The sequence below is a fragment of the Protopterus annectens genome, chromosome 2.part1 (assembly GCF_019279795.1).
Source record: "Protopterus annectens isolate FY-2018-M chromosome 2.part1, PAN1.0, whole genome shotgun sequence".
Classification (NCBI taxonomy): Eukaryota; Metazoa; Chordata; order Ceratodontiformes; family Protopteridae; genus Protopterus; species Protopterus annectens.
In genome coordinates this window covers 498,042,696-498,057,449 of record NC_056729.1, presented here as the reverse complement: position 1 = coordinate 498,057,449, position 14,754 = coordinate 498,042,696, and the positions used below count along the sequence as shown (strand labels likewise).

General features: G+C 41.8%; 1 protein-coding gene across 1 annotated transcript in view; it reads right to left on the bottom strand.

The window, feature by feature from the left end:
- LOC122794856 (latent-transforming growth factor beta-binding protein 2-like) overlaps positions 1-14,754 on the bottom strand; it is a gene marked incomplete in the record, with an annotated part of 523,235 nt that overhangs the window by 351,746 nt on the left and 156,735 nt on the right.

Sequence of the window (14,754 nt, the reverse complement as noted above, 5' to 3'; positions counted from 1 at the left end):
TCCCCACCTGTCTAAAGCACGAGAATCCTTCTCAGAGGGAATAGGATTTTTAGAAGTAGCAACCTTAGCAGCCTTAGAGCCCTGAGAAATAGTTTCAGGATCCAGAAGGGTTTTAAATAAAAATAAATGAGAGTCAGGAACCCTATAAAATCTATCAGGCTTAGAAGGAGCAGGAGGCATGGAATCAGGATTCAAATTAGCCTCAGAAAAAACATCATCTACAATGTCCAAAACAGGAGGGATAGCTAAAGGCCTATGCTGGGGAAGAAGAAGAAATTCCCTAAGCCTCTTCTTGGAAGCAGAATACTCCTGTCCTTCCCAATGAAAATGTTCCCTCATCTCATGCAAGGTTTCCCCAAAAGAGAAATCCTCAGGCGGAGAGGCCGAGGGTAAAGAGTCCTCAGCATCCGAATCCTCATAAGGGGGAAAGGAATAGTCCTGATCTGTGGAAGAAACAGAAGACACAGAAGCCTGGTCAGAGGAATCCAGAGTAACATCCTGTTGAGGCCTTTTCTCAGGAGGGGGGTGAGAACCCCTAATCATTGTAAGCAAATCTTCAGCCATCTTTAATAATTGCTTTTGTGTCTTGGGAGTGGATTCAGAAGCAGCTTGAGCAGGAGCTTTAGACTTAACAGGAGTCTTTGTCTTTGCCTTTGAAATAGTGATGTGAGTAGGCCTGAAAACCCCCTCAGAAGCCGGTACCTGCACAGCGGTTCCGGACCCATCTGAAGGAGCGACGTCCCAAGGTCCTGCAGCAGTTAAAATAGTGGGCCTTGATGGCTCCCCATGGGGAGTCCGTCGCCATCGGTTCAGAAGTGGCGGACGACAGGGGCTGCAAAAGTGCCTCACTGACGACAGCCAAACCGGACGCTGGCTCCAGCTGCAACGAGTCCTGTTTGGACCTCGGAGGCCTGTCTTTATCTTTGCGCTTCTTTTGAACTCCGGTAGTGTCCGACGACATTCTATAATTGAAGCGTCTGCCAAAATAATTTAAAGCCCAATCGTACCTGCGCTTGATAGTGCGAGAGTTGAACCTGGCACAGAACCGACAACAAGAAACGTCGTGGTCAGGGCCTAAGCAAGGTAGACAGTAAGAGTGGAAATCTTTATGAGGTATTTGTTTCCCACATGCTATACAATTATTAACTTTTTCTGACATCGGAGGAACAAGAAAAAGATTCCCACGGGTACTTAGCTTTGAGAAGAGAAGTAAGAACTTCGGACCGACAACAACAAAATACGCTGTTCAAAAATCGCCAACCAACGACTTGCGAGCTGCTTTCCACCGCACGGCAAGAAAGACTGGAGAAGATGGCGTCGGCTGAGGGCTATGTACCAAAGCGTACTGACGTCAGGGTACTAGCTTGTACAGCCGACGCCGGACCCAGACTTTGGGATTCTGGCCGACCTTGGGCTGCCTGCCGGCAGGAGCACCCTACAGTTATGACTGCAACAGTGAAACACGAAGAACATCATGTTACTCCCTTCAAAGACAAAGGAACATGACAGACCAGATCCTATCACTCCATAGGCATATTAATGACATCTCTTCTTTGCATAGTTCTTTAGTAAGAAGCAATCCAGAATTTGGCAATTCATTAGGGTCCCTCTCTGAAAGGTAATAAATTACTTCAATCAAAAAAATTTTGAGATGCTTTATTAAAACATAAATACTGTGCTAGTTCTCAGATGCTGGAGGAGCTGGTTGGGGAGCAACAAGAATAACAAGATACAGCCTGCTCGACTTACCCAAATGGGGAGGTTGGCAGCATGTGTCCCAGGATGTACAATCCATCTGCAATCCCTGGTGGAGACTGGAGATAGAAGGTGGTATCTGTTTATAAGGGGGCAGGGGGTATCACACAAAGGTGGTGGCAAGACCTCACAATATATGCCCATCCACCAACCTTGTGGGCACATGTATAGATATGTTAGGGCTTAAAAGGAAAAGCATCAGTGGTTCGCTGGATAATGGCCATGCCACAGCCATTTTCCTAACCACAAAGGGGAAGAAATGGGTGACAGCTGCCAATAATGGTGGCTTGATCACAAAAGGTATTTTGATGTCTACAGTTCACCCAAACTTGACTCCATCATCACTAGAGCCCCTGTACTGAAATACAGGATGAGGAATGTCTCACAATCACAGACTACCATGAATTTTAAAGATGCTATGAAGGAAAAGGATGCTGCCTGGAAACTAAGACTGGTGTATTAAACAAACATTAGACTTTTATCAAGAAACTAATACAGATGTAATTTTTATTAGGAACATCAAAAAGTACAGTTGTGTACACTTACCATAAATGTAGATGTTCAAGTGTATTCACTGTTGCAGTCATCACATTTGGGTTATCTGCCTGCAGGTAGCACTCAGCCGGCCTGAATACCAGAGTCTTTGGCTTTCTGCATCGGATGCTGTCGCCTCTTCCCTGAAGTCAGGTTGTCAGGGGTATAAAACATGCAGCAGACGCCATTACATCAGTTTTCCTTGCCCCAGATGTCAGGTGCCCCCACAATAGGAAGCAATTATATGGAATGGTACACCCCCAGCAAAAAGCAAATACACATGATATAATATATGCCAAAGAAGAAGAAAAGGTAGAACCAAGAAAAGTCAGGGGGCTCGAGGGAGAGTAACCAGGACTGCAACAGTGAATACACTCGAACATATACATTTATGGTAAGTGTACACAACTGTACTATGTTCTTCGTGTTTCACTGTTGCAGTCATCACATTTGGGTTGATTCTCAGAGTGAAGGAAGGGTGGAGGTAAAGAGCATTAGGGCCAGCAATCAGGCCCTGTAAGACTGCTGTGGCAAATCCAGCTCTGGATTTAGAATAGGATTTTAGTACTAGGCCTCCTTGCCTCAAGAATACATCCAGCACCTGCTTACTGAGGTTGCTAGAGGTGAGCTCAGGGGATTAGCCAGGCTGCAAAGTTCAGGGTTTGAAGCTGAGGGTGCAGAATCTGGCCCGCCTGCTGGGACAGCAGGGAAGGGGTCTGAGGCAAGTGCCATGGTTGTAGCACAGTCAGACTGCGCAAAAGGGGTACCAGTGCTGGTGTGGCCAGTCTGGTGCAATCAGTATTGCCCTTGGCTTGTCCCGTTTGATCTTTAGTAGAACTTTCGAGAGGAGTGGCAGAGGGGGAAAGGCATAAACTGAGAGGCTTTCCCAGGTAAAGGACAGGGCCATCCACTTTCCAAGCTTGACTGTGGGGAGTTCTGGTGCACAATTTTTTCAATTGATAGTTCTGAGGGGAGGCAAACAGGTCTACCTCTGGAGTTCCCAATTTGTTCCTCAAGAGCTTGAATATTTTGGGTTCCAGTTTCCATTCATGTTGGTCCATGAGATTTCTGGTTAAGTAGTCTGATAGTGAATTTAGTTTGCCTGGCAGGAATTGAGCTTGTATGTGCACTTGGTAGCTCAAGGCTATGTTCCACAGAGCCATGGCTAGTCTGCAGAGAGGGTTCCCCCCTGCTTGTTTACGTACCACATAACTGTGGTGTTGTCTGTCTACCAATAATTGTCCTAGAAGAATAAGGTCTTTGAAGACTGTCAGAGCATTCTGTACAACTAACATTTATTTTTGATTGATACGCAGGTGCATCTGATTTGGGTTCCATTTGCCCTGAATGCACTGCCCTGCCATGCGAGCCCCCCATGCATAGTCTGATGCATCTGTTAGGGTTTGGGTGGCAGGGAGTAGAGTGAAAGGGAGTCCCTTGTTGTGGTAGCAGTCCTCTGTCCACCAAAGGATTCTGCCCTTAAACATGGAATGATAGGAATCATTGTTTTCCACGTCCTGAGAATGTTGACACCATAGACTTTTTAGATACCACTGAAGTTTCCTCAAATGCAGTCTTGCATATGGAATTAGCAGAATGCAAGAGGCCATGAACCCCAGCGCTTGCGGTATTTTCCTTGCAGATAGCTGGGTTTTTGTGGCCAGTAGTTTGAAGTAGGTTGTCAAATAAACCTGTTTCTCCAGACTGAGGAATGCCATCTGGGAAGTTGTGTTCAAGCTTGCTCCCAGGAATACAATCTGTTGGCAAGGTACTAGTGATCTTCTTTGCATGTGTACTTTAGTTAGAAGTTTACAATGCCAGGTGTTGTAATAGCAATCGTGCTTTCTGCTGTAGGATGTATGGTTGAATCCATTCTTGCCCAAATGCAATGTACTAACCTTTGAACCCTGGTGGAGATGGAGATAGAGTACTGTTACACAGGGAATTTAAAGATGCTATATGAAGGAAAAGGATGCTGCCTGGAAACTAAGACTGGTGTATTAAACAAACATTAGACTTTTATCAAGAAACTAATACAGATGTAATTTTTTGTGGGAACATCAAAAGTACAGTTGTGTACCTTACACCATAAATGTAGATGTTCAAGTGTATTCACTGTTGCAGTCATCCACATTTGGGTTATCTGCCTGCGAATTGCTTGCTACTCAGCGGCCAGTACAGAGTCTTTGGCTTTCTGCGCTGAGGATACTTTGTAAGCCTCTCCATGAAGTCAGGTTGTCAGGGGTATAAAACATGCAACCAGGCGCTATTACATCAGTTTCCTTGCCCCAGATGTCAGGTGCCCCACAATGGGAAGCAATTATATGGAATGGTACACCCCAGCAAAAGCAAATACACGCATTATAATATGCCAAAGAAGAAAGGGTAGAACCAAAGGAAAGTCAGGGGGCTGGGGGAGTAACCAGGACTGCAGCGAGGTGAATACACTCGAACATATACATTTATGGTAAGTGTACACAACTGTACTGTATGTTCTTACGTGTTTCACTATTTGCAGTCATCACATTTGGGTTGATTCTCAGAGTGAAGAGGAAATTGGAGGTAAAGGCAGCTAGGGCCCAGCAATCAGGCCTGTAAGGGCCCTACTGTGGCAAATCCAGCTCTGGATTTAGAAAGATAGGCAGATGGTAATGCTTGGTAGAGAGATATGTACAGAACTCCAGATTAGCAACTTCCAAGATACAGGTAGGACTCTTTCTGAGAAATGCCCTAGAGGTAGGTGCAGCCCTGGTGGAATGAGATCTTATCCCAGTGGGGAGTGAGTTTCATGTGGTCTTTGTGGCGGAAATGAGATGCAATGGAGCCTGGTGGAAATGGTTTGCTTTAAAATGGCCTTCACCTCTGCCCCTGCAGCAAAGCTAACTAGCAGCTGGTCAGATTTTCTGAGAAGCTTAGTCCTGTCTGACTGAGGAATGCCATCTGGGAAGTTGTGTTCAAGCTTGCTACCAGGAATACAATCTGTTGGCAAGGTACTAGGTGCGATTTCTTTTTGCTGATGGTGTACGCCAGCGAGGTTAGGTTAGAAGTTTCTTTACAAATGCCAGGTGTTGTAATAGCAAGTCCTGACTTTCTGCCTGAATCAGGCAATTGTCCAAGTATAGGTACATCTGAATATCTCTCTGCCTGAAAAATGCAATGGCTGGAGCTAGAGATTTTGAGAACACCCTGGGTGCAGTAGATAAGCCAAGGGGAAGTGCATAGAACTGATGGTGCATGGAGCCAGCCCCTGAAACGTAGGTGTTGTATGCAGGATTCCCTTATTGGGATGTGCAGGTAAGCTTCTTTTAAGTCTAGGGCTGACAGCCAGGCATCCTGGGCTAGCATAGGAAGAAACTGTTGAAGAGTTAGCATTTTGGAACCACCAGAAAGGTGTTGACAAGAGACAGGTCCAGGATAGGATGCCAGTTTTCTTTTCTGGGTACCAGGAACAGTCGAATAAAAACATTGTCCCCTTTGTTCTGCTGGAACAGGTTGAATAGCCCTGATACCGAGGAGAGAGAGTACTTGTTTTTGGACCTCTGCCCACTGATTTGGGGGTGAGGTCTGGCCAACCACTTAGGGTTGGTAGTGTGTGTGGAAAGTGGAATGTTGAATTCCACTTCCACAATGTTCAAAATCCATTTGTCCTGGGTAACAAGTTCCCAGTTTTTTGCATGCAGGGCAAGCTTTCCTCCTAAGGGAGCAAGTAGCTGAGCAGGGCTTGGAAAGGAGTTAAGGTTAAGTCTATTGTGTACCCATTTTTCGTGAGTGGGGTGGCTTACTACTCCCTGCTTTGGAAGTGGGGCTATGCCCCCACTCACGTAGATCTCCAATAAGCATTAGCCTGAGACCATGGGGGAGTCTTGGTCGGTCTGCTCTTCCCTGGGTTTGGACGAGAAGTCCTGGAAGGGACTGGAAAAAGATCCAGTTCTTTGAAGGCCAAAATGCCTGCACCCCCTGAATCTGGGAGGCTGTACTTGTAAGAAATCTTTAACAGTTTGCATAGATTTAGCTTTTTCCTTCATCCTCTTGAGGACGGTTTCTGCTTTGTTGTCAAAAAGACGGACTTGGTTTAAGGGTGCATACAGTAATTTAGCTTTAACATGATCCGGCAAGTTTTGTTCCTTAAATGCCAGGCATACCTTCTAAGTATAGACCCAGAAAGTGACAGCAAGCCCTGCAGAGATGCTTCTAAAAGCATCAAAACCACATTTTAAAGTATGTTTACCAACTTGTTCAGCAGAATGCATTAAATCTTGTAACTCTCTGTGTTCAGCACAGTCAGGAATCAACATTTTCTGTTTAAGTGAATACCACATAATATGCTGCTGATACTTTAATATATGAAACTTGCAATTTAAAGCCCTAATGATTAAAGTAGCAGAAGTGTATACCTTCTTATACCATCTAAGTCTCTAGAGTTCCTACATATCCAGAGGGGTTGCAGGATTTTTGGGAGTAGTAGCCTTAATGCCTTTTGGTTCTTGGGAAATGGTCTCTGGATCTGCAGTAGGATTCTTGAAGAGGAGCTTGTGAGAGTCAGGTACTCTGTAGTACCAGTCAGGTTTTCTGGGAGCTGGAGGCAAAGTGTCTGGGGTAAGTCTAGATTCCAAGAAAACATAAGCTACAATAGCCAGAACAGGATGGATAGCTAGAGGCCTGTGTTGAGGCAGGAGTAAAAAATTCCCTAAGTCTCTTTTTGGACTCAGAATAGTCTTGGCTTTCCCAGTGGAATTGCTCCCTAAGGGTATGCAAGGTTTCACCAAAAGAAAAATCTTCTGGAAGGGAAGCAGAGGGAATTGAATCCTCTGCATCAGAATCCCCATAAGTAGATAAGGGCAAATCCTGGTAATCAGAAGGAACAGATATCAGATTCTGATCCGAAGAATCAGAAAGAAAATCAGTTCTAGGTCTCTTACAGGGGGAAGGCTGGCTAAGGTAATAAGATCTTCAGCCATTCTAAGAATTTGTTTTTGAGGCATATGGGCCTGAGTATGCAGTTTGTTTGTAGGTTTTCTAGGCATAGTGAGAGTTTTAGGCCTGAGGAATTCAGTATTTCTAGCTTGAAATGAAGCCGTCTGTTTAATATGAAAGTCTGTAGGCCTAAATACACACTCAGAAGCCGGTGCCTACACAGCGGCTCCGGACCCAACCAAGGTAGAGACATCCGCAGGTTCCATAGTTGAAGAACCATCTCGTGGCATACTGGACTCAGAATGGGTCTCAGTAGAGGCCTGCGAATCTGTAGTAGCGGGTATCAGGGGCTGCAAAAGTGCCTCACTGAGTACCAGCAGACTGGCGACTAGCTTAATGGAAGAATCGTCAGCAGTTTTGGACCTATGCAGTCTGTCTTTATCCTTACATTTTTTTCTGAAGATCAGTAGTCGGATGGCTTGACAAAGCCATTTTGGAGTACGGAGATCAAGAATGAAAGTATTTAGCTACAAAAATAGCCCAATGACGAATAGTTCGGGCGTTGAACAAACACAAAACGATGGCGAGGGCTGATAGGTGCTAGGCCTAAACAGGTGGCATAGTAGTGGAATGAAAATCTCTAGCAGGTATTTGCTTTCCACAGGCAAGACAATTGCTAATTTTTTCTGACATCGGTTAGAGCAAGAAAAAAGCATCCCCAACTGGGTACTCAACTTTTTTGAAGACTTAGGGTTTGAAATTCGAAAACGAAAATTTCAGGAGTCGGCCGACCAGCACTTGCGAACTGCTTCTGCTTTGGGCACCACACAGCAAGAAAGACTGACGTAATGGCATCGGCTGCATGTTTTAGACCCCTGACAACCTGACATCATGGAAGAGGCGACAGCATCCAACACAGAAATCCGAAGACTCTGGTATTCAGGTCGGCTGAGGGCTACCTGCAGGCAGATAACCCAAATGTGATGACTGCAACAGTGAAACACGAAGAACATCTGAAGGCTAACCCTTTGACTCCCAAATGTTTTCAGGATGGGATAAGCATACTACTGTCATTTGGCATTTCTACAATTCTTGCTCTTCAAAAAATGCAAAGGTTCTGTCACCAAACAGGCATTTTGGGTAATCTTTTCACTGTGTATTTAGTTAACGTGACTACTTCCATCATTCTGCTGAACTGCACTGGAAGTGTGTCACTCTATGAACTTCTACTCCTTCAAACTGATTGAAGTGAGCACATATGCTGTGAAGAATACAGATGGATTTACTGCACATCAACAAGTCAAATGGCATCAGAATTACTAGGTCCTGGGATCTAAATCTCTTCTGCAACATCAACACAATGGTTTAGAGGGACAGGTACATCTTACAGAAGGTACTGGTGCTCTTGAACAGACTTCCCCATCCACATAAAACAAATTCATCCCTGTCCATATTCCAGCACAACTTGGCTCTATGGATGGGAATCAGAAAATTTACCCCAGGACTACCCCCTCTACTACTAATGGACAGAAGCAGCTCCTAAATGCTTTATCCAGTGCATGAATCCCCCCAAATTATTTCTAGTATGATTCCAGTTATTCTTGTTACGGGTAATACATGATTACTGACCAAAGGGTGAGTAAAGGTCTGTCTCTAATCAAATGGATAGGTGAATTCAAGTACAAAAAAGAGAAAGTGGCTAGGCTTAAAGGGGCTCATAAAGGCTGGTAGCCTAATACTTACCTATATGCCTATAAGAAGCACATGGAGTATAAGGTATGGATCCACAGCAGCAGAAGCTTTACTGCCACAATTCCTGCATGTGTGACAGCACACTGTCATGGAGGCTGCAGCGACAGTTAGAACAAAGTAAAAGATCTGCTTTTATGACAGCCTCACATGAGCGGTTCTTGCCCAAACAGGAACAAATGGGCCTGCTAGATCTAGGTCATAATACGGTTGATGGTTAGCAGATAGCACAATGAAAACATAGAGCTGACCACTCTGCTCCATTTAACACACAAAGCAAGTAGAAACGCACAAGAGATGTCGTGCAGGTGCATGAATAACAGAACAAGATCACAACAAATTGGGTCACACAAACTTAGTTTGAAGACATTAAAAAAAACTTAGAAAACTGCTGAAGTATAGCAAATAGACTGTATTTTCACACCCCAGAAACCAAGGCATTTCAACCTAGCTAAACAGAATTCGATTTAAATTATGAAATGTTTTCATATGTATTGCATAGTTAGAAGAAAAGATAAAAAAATAGAATCCAAGGAAAAAACATCATATTCTGTTTAAAATCAATCATATCACATACAGTATAAAATAAACCTCTGCTGCTGTGCAAATGTGCTACATTTAAGTTTTCTTACTTAGAGAATAATCCCTTTGGGCAGAAGTCACAACACGTGGCACCACTGTGTGGGGAGAATGAGCCAGGATGGCAAGGTTCACATAATGCTGCACCTTGATGAGGCACACTAAAACCTAGAAATAGAACAGAATAGTGAAAACTACACAACTAAGGACAACCATCTACGTAGCTCACAAAGAATATAATCTAACATTTTTTTCCGAAACACGTTTATCGAGCAACATATGTCCAAAGTCATCTTCATCATATTATCATATGCTCACTGAATTGAGTCACTTTTTTCATAAAGCTTTCAAACTATTAATTATTTTCCAAACAAACCTATATACCATTCAATACAATTTGATTTTTGCACCATTTTCTAACCCCCTAAACAAAAGAGCAATCTCAAAAGCAGTTTCCACTGCAAAATAACGTTTAATAAAGTCCACAGCAAGCCACAGCAAAAAAAAAAAACGCTGACACACAACCAGTTTGTTTTTATCACACATCATCAGAAAATACAATCAAATCCCTCCTTATTTATACATATACTAATAAGACTGAAGATAAATATGTAAGGGTAATGAAGCCCGGACAAGGGGAGGGGGTACAGTTCTCATGGATTCCATCACCTATGATAGTAAGATGACAGATATACTGTTTGATGAGATTCTATTAATGAAGTACATATAGCTTGCAAGAAAATATATGTGGCACTTAATGACTTGGTGGTAGAGGACTGTATAGACATGGAGACCTTTAGGTTTTTACATAACAAGTAGTCAAGAGTGCCATCTGTTTTTGGGATACCTAAGGTCCACAAGGACATAAACAACCCTCCCTTGAGGCCCATTGTGGCAGCAAGTCAATCAGTTACTGCACCGTAGCCAAATATTTGGATTTTAGGTTAAAAAATACATCTGTAGATGCATGCAATGTTCTTAAAGATTCGTGGGATTATTTTAAGAAGTGTAAGGGATAAACAGATTAACTAACAATGTCATTTTTATTACCATTGATGTAGTCGACCTTTTTACTTCTATTCCCTATAAGGCTGGCCTGGATTTTTTTTTGAAGAAATTTTAAGAAAAGTCAACAAATTCACAGAGAAGGAGGTTTATGTATTTTTGGTTTTAATGGAATAGGTTTTAAATAATAATTTCCTTTATTTTGAAGGGGAATTTTTTCATCATTTAAAAGGAGTGGCTATGGGGCTGTGTGTGCCCCTACTTATGCCAACTTAGTAATGGCCTGTTGGGAGGAGAAATATGTGTTTCATTCAAGTTTTAAGGAATGCTGGGCACTCTATAAACTTTTTTTGGACAATATCTGCCTATTTTGGACAGCTAGTGAGGAAAGATTTATGGAATTTTTTGAATACATTTCCAACAGTACTGAATTTTTATTGTTTACCTGTAAGATAGGTTATGGAAACATCAATTACCTTGATGTTAACATTTGGAAGGGAGAGAATGGTTCTGAGTCAAAGGTCCAGGAGACGCATTGTAATTCTTTCTTACATTTTAAGAATGCCCACCCACTCCTCCGGAAAAAAGGTATAGTGAAAGGTCAGTATGTACAGGGTAGCAGGATGACCTCTGAGGAAAAAGATTTTTACAAGGAATGTGATTTGTTAAAGCAAATGTTTTTAGAAAGAGGATATCTGGAGACCTTATTACAAGAAATTCAGGAAGAAGTGCTTCAGCATAGGAATGGTAGATTTGCACCAATGTTACGTTCTATGGATTCTGACATATCACCGGGGGGGGGGGGGTATCAATCAGGATGGTACCTATGGGAATGCCTTCATTTTAGATTTCATTGGGGATTCCAATATTATTAGAGACACTGTCCAAAGGGAAATGGACAGGTTCTCCAAGTTATCGGATTTAAATTTAAGTTGTGATGCTCCACTGAAGTTTATTTTTAGAAAAGGTGGATGTGGATGTGTTAAAGACCTTATGGAAAACAAATATGGGGGTCTGGTTAATAAGGTGGTGGGAATCTAAGTGTGGAGCATGTCAACAGTGTCTATTTATAGCTAATGTCTCTGAGGTGTTTGTTAGTAGCAGGAATAATTTCTAGGTCTCATAATTGTGATAGCAAAGGGCTTGTTTATATTGCAATGTGCAGAAAAAGTGAAGCATTTTACATAGGTAAAACTGAAAGGTGTTTAAAGAGAAGGATATATGAACACCTTTATGATATTAGGATAGGTAATACAAAGAAAGCATTATATAAACATACACAGACCTGTGAGAGGCTTTTTTTTTTTTTTTTTGTTTTGTAGTGGATGAGGTTGCTTCATGGATAGAAGGGGTGGTTCTTGGGAAACCAAGTTAGAATACAGAGAGGTTTACTGGCAATTGGTGTTAGAAGGCAATAAGTGGCCAAGTTTGAATGATATTGGTCTCACTAGCCCCCATTTTGAAACTAAGGGCAGCAAAAGTTGCAAGTCCCATACTAACAAAATGTTAAAGATTACTATCACTGAATTATCTAGAACCAACAGTTGTTTTGCTACCACCTATAATTTTAACAAATATGCTATGACTGTCATTAGTTTTAAAAATGCATTACTGTTTTTTTTGTACATTGTTTTAATAGTACTTATTCATAACACATTGCACATATATTTTTAAATATTTTGTTCCATGAAGGGGTTAAAATGTCTTATTGGTATCATGATTTTAAATTGTCTTATTAGTGTAGGTATAAATAAGGAGGGATTTGATTGTATTTTCTGATGAAGTTGTGTGGCAAAATATAAACTGGCTACTGGAGTGTCAGCATTTATTTTTTGCTGTGGCTTGCTGTGGACTATATTAAACGTGGAAATGGCTTTTGGTGCTCTTAATTTGTTTATTGGTTTTGGTGTGAGCACTATTCCTCCTGAACTTGTTCATGATTTTCTAATGCCCACTCTCTCAATATCTTTTCCTCATCTTCACTCATATCCCTATTGCCAGAAGGTAATGAAAACTCTATTAACGTTCTATGCAAGAGTATGCAAACACATCCCCCAAAATGCTTTATTCCCTTTACAATATCTCACACATCTTCCAAGTTTGGTGTAAACCTTGATTTCCTTTTTCTCGTCTCTATTTCTCTTTTTTTTTCAAATACATCCAGACATTTTAGCCTCCCAAAAAACATTTTCCTTGTTTCCCCTCTTACTTAAGCTAGAAGCCTCTAACAGTAAGTTTGGACAAAGATCCTCTACAACCTACTTGGGGTATAAAATATCTACATAAGCATTTTCATGTACATATCCTAGGGGTGAGATCATCTCACAGACTAAGGGACTTTGAATAGCTGAGATCTATGAAAAGGTCCAAACACTTCACTGAACAGCTGAGAGCCAGTTGCTTTTTTCAATGTTTATAGTAGTGTCCATATTTTGGGTGACTGGGTAATAAATATACAAAAGTTAACTGGTTATTGTTTGAATGGATGTGTGTTATTTTATTCACATGCTTATGCCCTCCCTCCCTCCCATGACCCTTTTGAAATTTGTTCCCCAAGCCAACACTCTCCCCCAATCCTGTCTCAGTTCCTGACTGATTTTAATAATCATACGTAATTCTGTAAACCCTAGTAATTATTCCCTGTTTTCAGAGATAGTGCCATTTGTTGTTTTGGCTCTGCTTTAACACACATTCCACCTGGGACTGCCACTTTATATAATTTGTCAGTTGGGGTAGTACTCAGATCTGGGCTAAGTGGACAATTTCAGTTTTAACCCTGGAGTGCAAAAAGTAAGAATTACATTTAGCGAGATACACCAAGAGTATAATGAAAACATCTATAAAATACCATCAGCAGCTAATGCAAATATAAAGTATATATACAATTGTAATGTACATTATCAATAAATTAAAAGGCAAATTTCATAAGAAAGTTAGGTATCTGTTGCAATAAACTGTGTGTTGTCACAAGTGGGAAAGATCTGGCAGTTAAGAAGTGGAATGAGGGATGTTACAAGAGTTTGTGAGAGAAGTCAGAAGGAGAAATTAAAGTTACTCAAACAATGTCCAGTGAGAAGTGTAGATTGGTGCAAAGAGCTTGCGCCACATGAAGGACAGTAGGATGTGTGTTAGTAGTAGGAGAAATACAAAGTGATGTAGCTCAGGTTAGATGATGTAGTTGGATTAGAGACAATGACATATGGCCAATGAAAGAGGGTGATCTTTTAGTTGAGTCCTAAACTTTGAGTAAGATGAGGCATCTTTTTGGTGGGAGAATAATTCCAAAGTTTTGGACCTAGCATGAAGAAGCAGTGACCTATACAATGGAGTTTAGTGTTGGAGATCAAAGTGTGGGGGCAAAGTGGTTGTAGTTCCTGAATTTGTAACAGAAAGACTGGAGCATTACTTTAGTTGCTAGGGGAGAGAAGAGTTGGTTGACTAGGAATCTGAATACTTGGAATCTTCAGAAAAGGTCAAACCTTTGTTGAACAGGGGGAGACAGTTTGCCTTTATTTTTTTACAGCAGTGTTCATTTTTAGGAGGATTGGGTAATAAAGCTACAAAGTTTGCTGTCTACTATTTGAATGTGTGAGGCGTTTGTTTTTGATGTTAAGGCCATTAGTGAGGAAGCTGTATTCAAGGTGGGAAGAGTAGAATAACTGTATGGCTGTTCTGGAGGGTTTGGTAAGAAAGTGGGAGATCTTATTAGGCAAAACAGGACAGAGTTAGCCTTTCTTTGTGCAGTCAAAGGTGGAAAGGTAGATTTAGGGGAGGTGGGAGATGCTGTTTCTATGGGGTTGGTAGTGTGGCCATAGATAGAACAGTTTTGTGTTTTAAATTTCTATTGGTGCCAACAACATAGCTATGGTTTGGCTGGAGTTGAGCAAGGAGAGCTTTTTGTTGGAGAACCAGTGTATTAGGTCTGGGAAATCTACTTGCAAATCTGTCTGGAAGTAAGGAATGGAGTTCTTGGTGCAAAATAGTGCCATTTCATCCATACAGAAAAGGGGGAGATAAGAAAAATTAAGGTCAAAGAGGGGAAGTTTATTTAAAAGGAAAATAGTGCAGGAGCAAGTTAGGAACCTTGTGGCATTCTCTTTGAAGACTGACTGGGAAATTGATTTATGAATCCCTGACAGAGAAGTGGTGACTAGTGAAGTTTTGGAACCAGGGTAGAGAAGTGGGACTTATGCCTATTTGCGGATGTGATGGAGGACG